At 34.6% G+C, this 8,281-nt stretch overlaps 1 non-coding gene across 1 annotated transcript; it reads right to left on the reverse strand.

Annotated features, from left to right (window-relative positions):
- Nucleotides 1–4,470: 4,470 nt before the first annotated feature.
- Nucleotides 4,471–4,577, reverse strand: LOC141709764 (small nucleolar RNA R71). Its single transcript, XR_012570326.1, has one exon. It is a non-coding gene; the product is annotated as a small nucleolar RNA R71 (small nucleolar RNA).
- Nucleotides 4,578–8,281: the final 3,704 nt, after the last annotated feature.

Consider the following 8,281-nt stretch of genomic DNA (forward strand, 5'->3'; position numbering starts at 1 on the left):
ACTTTTCTAATACTATTCTTTTCCAAACATACGGTAGTACTAAACATAAATTACAAAAGTAATTTTTTTAAGTTTTTCTTTAAAAATTACAATCAGCAACTTTGCATCTCAAAATATAACTTTTATTTTTGCATTTTTGAATGTTGATTTCGGGATTATTCGGTTGCATTTGCTGTTTTTTAGTTAGTTTCAATTGCACATGTTAAAATCAATTTCAATTCGATATATAAGCAATTAGTATCAACAAAAATAAATTTTATATTTTTTGGTGACATTATGTTAAACAGTTAATATCCACGACAACGGATGAATTAAATCAAACAAAATGCAACTTCATAATTCATCAATCAATCAAAAAGCAAAAGAGTAGCAAACCAAACTCACTATAATCAATTGATTGCAACTTTAGAAGTAGGGGTGTGCATGGTGCGGTTTGGTACGGTTTTTAGCATTAACCGTAGCCAAACCAATACATGCGGTTCAGTTTGATTAATTTCTATTAACCACCACCAAAACGCTTAAAACGGTTTTTCGGTTTCGGTTAACCATTCATCGGTTTCGGTTTTTATTCGTTTTTTTATACTTTTTTATTTGTACAACTTTTTTTGGTAATGTGTTGGATAAAAAAATAACATCAAGTTAAATGATAATATTACATTATTCACCAAAGATTTTTCACTTTAGAATTCGTTAAATAAAATTGATATATTTCATAAAGTTATTTTTTGAATGTATTATTATCTTAAATAATAGATACGAAATATGATAAAAATATATTTTCACAACAATGAAAAAAAGAGTATATATCAAAACATATGATAAAATTGATTATATACATATTAAAAAAATTATGATTTAAGAGTATTTACATATTAATATTAATTAATTTATGGTATAATATTATAAAATTTATCATACTAATGTTAAGTAAATATTTAATTAACAAAATATTATAACCGGGTTATGATAATATATACATGTATATATATATAATATTATATATATAATATAGCGGAGCGGTTAATTTCGGTTTGTTTTTTATTGAAAACCGAAACTGAAACCGCACCGCTAATTCGGTTTTTGTCGGTTCGGTTTTCTTCGGTTTTTTTAGCGGTTTGGTTTTTTTCGGTTTGGTTTATCGATTATTTTTTCGGTTTAGATTTTTTCTGCTCACCCCTATTTAGAAGTAACGAAACCAACGAGTTACAAGCTTTTGTAAGATCCATGTGTTAAGTTTCATAATTGTTTTGATATATATATATATATATATTAAGGAAAACTCCCGGGAGTTTCATAAGTGTCTTAAAATTATTTATCTAATTTTCTAGAGCTACTCACTTTTAGTTCAATAAAATTAATTTTCCTTTTATACATTCGAAGTAATAGGTAAGATAATAAATATTTAGAAGTCAATCCTAGAATTTTTTTTATTCAAATTATTTCGAATTAACAGGGAGGATAATAAATACTTAGAAATCAATCATATTTAGAATTTATTCATTCGAATCATTTCGAATTAATAGGAATGACAATAAATATTTAGAAATCAATCCTATTTAGAATTTATTTAAACAAATTTTTACTTTTTTCTCAAATAACTTAAATCGTAATTTCCTATATAAATTTGAAGTTTACCAAAAAATTGGAACTTCATTATTTAGGTCCTATATTTTAGAAAATAAAATCCAAGCTCATGTAGATTAGAAATAAAATCCAAGTTTATATAGAGTATAAAATTTCCTTATTTAGATTCTATATTTTAGAAAATAAAATCCCAGTTCATGTAGAAGTAGAAATAAAATTCAAGTTTATATAGAAGTAGAATTTTATTAATATTCTATTCGAAACTTATAATAATTAAAACTTATTTCAACTTATTCAAAATAGAAAAGAAAAAAATTACTTCTAACATATTCGAAATGGAAAAGTTTTATACTAATTCAAACTTATTTTAACTTATTCGAAATAGAAAAGAAAAATAAGTTAATACTAACATATTCGCAGATATAAAAAAAATTACAACAACTATATACAAATGAAGATTCTTTGAAAATGATGATATTTAAACAATTCCCCGCACACAAATAGCCAGGAAGGACCTATGATCATGGAGTTAAAAGAAGTCGATAGACCTTCCACGTACAAATCTTTAATATTGTTTATCGTAAGGTTCTTTTTTGATTTGATTAATTTTGCAGGTCATCGGCTCTCGAGTGTAAATAGCTAAATTTTAGGTAATGCTATAATTATAAAAAATTATTTTAATTTATTCAAAAAAAAAATTTGCTACTGACATATTCGAAACGGAAAATACTTATAACAATTAAAAAAATTGAATTTATTTGAAATACAAAAGTAAAATAGGTTGCTACTGACATATTCAAAAAATAAATTCCAACAACTACATATAAATGAAGATTCTTCAAATATGTATGATATTTAAACAATTCTCTGTATGCAAGGGTCAGGGTCTTACCCATGGTCATGGGAGTTAAAAGGAGCCGATAGATGATAAGTGGATTTTATATCTACTTGGAACGCTCTAATACAAACTTAAGTTGATGTTTTCGACTCAAGTTGTTGGTATTTTGATGTGGTTTTGTGTTTTTGCATCTCAGGCACTAGTTAAAGGAAGAATGGAGCTTTTATTGAATATATGTTGAAAAGAGCCAAGAATCTGAAGTCAAGGCCATTCCCAAATTGTAGAGGATCTCGAGAGCTTCGTGTGGACTGCTTATTCATCAAATTCTGACGAGTAGAGCAAAAGTTACAGGAAAAAGAAGAAAATTCAGAATTCCAACTACAGTAGCACGGCGCGCGCAAGGCGGGGCGGCCGCTCCAGACTTCCAGAAACAGCGCACGCCCGCGCTGGTATGCGGGGCATCCGCGCTGGTCCGTTCAGCCAGAATCCTGATTCGAGTTCGTTTTGGAGATTTTGAAGCCCAATTCGATCCCGAAGCTTATATATATCAATAAAAAGACGTTTTTAACAACAAGGAGCCAAGGGAGAGCAACAAGAAGACCTAAAGAGCACGAGACAGCTCCAGAGAAGAAAACTTTTATTTTCTTTAATATAGTTGATACTTGGATGCTTGTTTTTTATTTGTCTTTGAACCCTAGTACTCTTATATTGTTTATTATCAAGTTTTTATTGGAACCCATGGTGACAATGAGTTCAATTATGAACTAATCGTTATCGTGGGGTTCTAACGGATTTACTTATGGATTTCTATAGCTAATTTATTTTAATATCTTGGTGTGTGGTGATTGATTGATATCCTCGTATTGGTTGTGGTTATTCTTCTTATGTACGTAGCTAACATATAAGATAACGTGTTAATCTCTATTGAAGTGACAATGAATATAGAGGTTTAGAACTTGCCATGCTAGCATAAGTTCATGTATTTGTTATGCATGATTCGTAGTTAATTTTAACCATCTTACTTGCCCTATGTAATCACGATAGATAACTTGTTCATTAAATCTTTATGTTGTCAAATTCTATGGACATATAGGGTCTCAACATAATTGGTGTCTATTCAGCTTCTATCTCTTTTATGGATGTCTGGTAGTATGGTATTCGTACAACGAAAATTGGCGTTTACTAGTTTCGTGTTATCTGATTAGTTTTCATCACCATTGCATGCCAAGATTAAGAACAATGACTTTGAATGAAGTATTTAATGAAGTTAGAATCCCATATTTGCCTCATATAGTTAATTCAATCACTTTTATTCTTAGTTAATTGCATATTAGTTAATCTTAGTTATAAACATCTCAACTTGTAATTGTCTTAGCATTGAGCGATAGCCATACCATTGTTGCATAGGTGCATAAACTTAAGTTAACTAAAAAGAGTCTCTGTGGGAACGAATCTGATTTATATCTTATACTACTTGTGAACGCGTATACTTGCGTGTAATTTTAGCGTGTGTTTTTGCCCTAACAAGTTTTTGGCGCTGTTGCCGGGGACTCGGTGTTAATTTTTAGTTTATGTGATTGACATCAGTGGTCGTTAAAGTTCACTAACTCGGATTCATTTACTTTCAAGGTTTACTTATTTATGTTTCAGGTACTCATTACAATGGTAGATCCAGCAGCACCAACGAAAGCGTTGATGGATTTTTCTCAACCCGAGACCAATATCATTCAATCTAGCATTGTCAGTCTAGCGATCGCAGCTAATACCTTTGAAATCAAGCCTGGCACGATTCATATGGTTCAAATTCAATCCATGGGGGTTCTCCAACGGAAGATCCTAATATGCATATTTGGGATTTCATCGAGATCTGTGACACCTTCAAGTTCAACAATGTTTCTGAAGATGTTGTGAAGCTGAGACTTTTCCCTTTTTCTCTGAGGGATAAAGCTAAGTGCTAGTTACACTCTCTACCAGTAGGTTCTATCACTACTTGGGAGGATCTCGCTCATAAATTTCTTACTAAATTCTTCCCTATGGCGAAGACAGCTACAATGAGGAATGCTCTTACTCAATTTACGCAGCAATCGGGAGAATCTCTGTAAGAAGCTTGGAAGCGCTACAAGGAGATGCTTAGGAAGTGTCCTCGTTATGGAATGCCTGACTGGATGATCATCAAATGCTTTTATAACAGTTTGGGAGCACAGTCAAGGCCCATACTCGATGCAGCATCAGGTGGAACATTATGGGCATAGAGCTACGAGGAAGCTTATGATCTAATTGAACTGATGGCTGCTAATGAATATCAGTTTCCAACCCATAGATTTCCACTGGGCAAGGTAGCAGGAGTTCTTGAAGTGGATACATCTACGGCTATCACTGCTCAACTAAAGGTGTTGTCTATGAAGATCGATTCTCTAGCTAACTATGGTGTTAATCAGATAACCAGTGTTTGTGAGCTATGTGCAGGTTCGCATACGACGGAGCAATGTGTTATATCTAGTGAATCAACTCAGTTTATGAGCAACTTTCAGAGATCGAAGCAACCAGTTCCAAACACTTATCATCCTGACAACTGGAATCATCCTAACTTCAGCTGGAGCAAAAATCAGAGTGCGATGCTACATCCTTATCAGCAGTATGCAGCAAAGCAATTCAACTCTTCTGGTTTTCAACAACCGCAATATGCACCTAGATAATAACTCTAACTTCAACAACAAACTCATGGAGATGCAGGTCTATCTTCGAATGAAAAATCTGAATTGGAGGAGTTGCGGCTTATGTGCAAAAACCAGGCTCTTATATGCCAAATCCAGGTTGTTTCTATCAAGACTCTGGAGAACCAAATAGGGCAAATTGCTAACGCCTTATTGAATTGACCACCAGGAACGCTTGCTAGTGATACAGAAGCCAATCCAGGCAAGAGGGAAGTTAACGAACAGGTGAACGCCATCACCTTGAGATCCAGAAAGGTCGCAAGCCCCCGAATTCAGTAAGACGAAGAGTCTGAAAACTCTGTCCAGAATGTAGGTGCATCCCTACCTTTGCCAAATCCAGAAAATGAGATTGTAGCTGAACAAGTGGTGCAGAAGGATGCCGAGGTGGAATCAAGGAAGAAAAATGTGGAACACACTCCTCTGAAGGTAATACAGGGGAGAAACAGGTATATCCTCCACCTCCTTTTCCTAAGAGGCTGCAGAAGTTGGATAAGCAATTTGCTAAGTTTTTGGAGGTGTTCAAGAAACTTCACATCAACATACATTTTGCTGAAGCTCTTGAACATATGCCTAGCTATGCGAAGTTTATGAAAGGTATTCTCTCTCGGAAAGTGAAGCTCGATGACTTAGAGACCGTTGCTCTTACGGAGGAATGGAGTGTTGTTCTGCAACAAAAGTTGCCCCCGAAGCTTAAAGATCCTAGAAGTTTCACTATTGCACCATTGGTAATCTATCATTCGACAAGTGTTTGTATGACTTGGGAGCTAGCATCAATCTGATGCCCTTGTCTATATTCAAGAAGCTTGGTCTACCTGATCCGAAACTGACATACATGTCATTGTAACTAGCTAATCGTTCCATCACTTATCCACGAGGTACAGTGGAGGATGTCTTGGTTAAAGTGGATAAACTCATCTTCCCTGCTGATTTTGTAATTCTGGATTTTGAGGAAGATAAGAAGATTCCCATCATCTTGGGAAGCCCATTCTTGGCTACAGACCGAACTATGATCGATGTGCAAAAAGGAGAGCTTACGATGAAGGTTCAAGATCAGAAGGTCACTTTTAATGTGTTCAGAGTAATAAAGTTATCCACAGATAAAGAGCAGTGCTTTAAAGTAGAGCGGGTCGACTCTGTCGTGAATTCGAAGCTTTTGTAATTGCCAAAGTCAGATACCTTAGAGAGAGCCTTAATAGGGGAATCAGTTATTAATGATGAAGAAGGAGCAGAGCAGCTACACGTTTTGAATGCACCTCCGTGGAAGAGGAAGTTGGATATGCCATTCGATTCTCTTAGATTAGCAGAGCTGAAAATTTCTCAGGACCGTCTCGAACCGTCGATTGAAGACGCTCCCACACTTAAGCTCAACCCACTGCCAGATCACTTGAGTTATGCATTCTTAGGTGCACCCCCTGACAAGGGGTTGGAATATATCTATGATAATCTAAAGGGTGATCGGCCGGTTCCTCCCGTGCTTACAGAGGGTCCCTCTCGTGCTCTATAGACAGTTGATAGGTTCGATATTGGTGATGCGCGGTATAGAAGGTTGATTCGGCGTATTGAGGCCATGCATGACATCCACCGACATTTTGCTGAAGATTTGACACTCGCTCTCGGTACTATTTTCCGAGGCACTGGTGTCGAGGTTGATTGCCCACCTGATCCTCCACCTGAAGAGGGTGATCCTCCCGCTAACTAGGTATGCTTGAATTCATTATTATTACCTTCAATGAGGACATTGAAAATTTTAAGTGTGGGGGTGATAATGTAAGGATTAGTTTGTGTGTGTCCATATAGATTCATGTTGCATGTTTAGTGTATTTTATTCATATTTTTGCATGATTGTTCATTTAGGTCATATTTGTTTGCATATTTGTTCATGTTATTATGTGAGTTCATATAGTTGCATGTGCATGCATATAACATGATCCTTTAGGTTGAGCTGTTTCTGATTGATTGGTTGATGTTGATGTGAGTGTAGTGATGACGAATAGAGGGATGTTTAAGTCTTAATGAATTGGTTTGCATGCCCAGAAATTTATTTACACAAGTCTTATAGGATTGTTTTTAAGCTAGATCATGATCATATTTGTTTACTTGTTGAGATTTAATCACTTGTTTATATCTAGAATTTTTGATATTCATGTAATGACGGAGGAACACTGAATTTTAAACTGGAGAAAAACTTGGATTTCATTGCTATTTGTTGTAAAGCTAGGCATCAAATGGCTAGTAGCCGGCTTATATTTATATGAGTAGTCTAGAGTTGAATGAGATGGAGCGAAACACACTCATTCAGAAATCATTGATAAAAAAGAAAAAAATTTGTGTTTATGCATAATTGATCAAGAGTGAGCTCCTTAATACTCGAGTTATTAAGTTATAGGGGACTTTTTTCCTAGTGACCTAAGGCTTTGATAGTCTGGGATCCGCTAACCTAACGCTCGCTATATGAGTATTATTGTATAAGTCTTTTGAGACCTCATTCATTGCACGATCAAATAAGCATCTTTGTTATGTGTTCAATAATAGAATGAATTCTTGTAGAACTCTAGTAGAAAGGAGGTGTTGTGAGTCATTATGCGTTTAACGTCTATTCTATTTATAAACTTGTGATTGTTTTGATGATAAGATAAGTTATGGTTATTGATCTAGTATCGAGGGTATATCAGTTAAGCATCCACACACACGCACGTTTCAGGTTGTGAGTTAGTTTGTGAGATTTATTCGAACTCTATTTAAAGTCATTGCATTCTTAGAGGCATTCACTGGTTGGTTGGTTATGGTTATTATGAGTGGATCGATTGCATTATTATTTAATTGCATTCATGCATTAGTTTTATTTTGTAGTTTTTGAGTCTGTTTATGCTTGAGAACAAACATCGATTCAAGTTTGGGGGTGTGATAAGTGGATTTTATATTTACTTGGAACGCTCCATTACAAGCTTAAGTTGATGTTTTGGACTAAAGTTGTTGGTATTTTGATGTGTTTTTGTGTTTTTGCATCTCAGGCACTAGTTGGAGGAAGAATGGAGATTTTATTGAATATATTCTGAAATGAACCAAGAATCTGAAGTCAAGGTCATTCCCAAATTGTAGAGGATCCCGAGAGCTTCGCGTGGACTGCTTATTTATCAAATTCTAA

The sequence above is a fragment of the Apium graveolens genome, chromosome 2, assembly GCF_009905375.1.
Source record: "Apium graveolens cultivar Ventura chromosome 2, ASM990537v1, whole genome shotgun sequence".
Lineage (NCBI taxonomy): Eukaryota > Viridiplantae > Streptophyta > Magnoliopsida > Apiales > Apiaceae > Apium > Apium graveolens.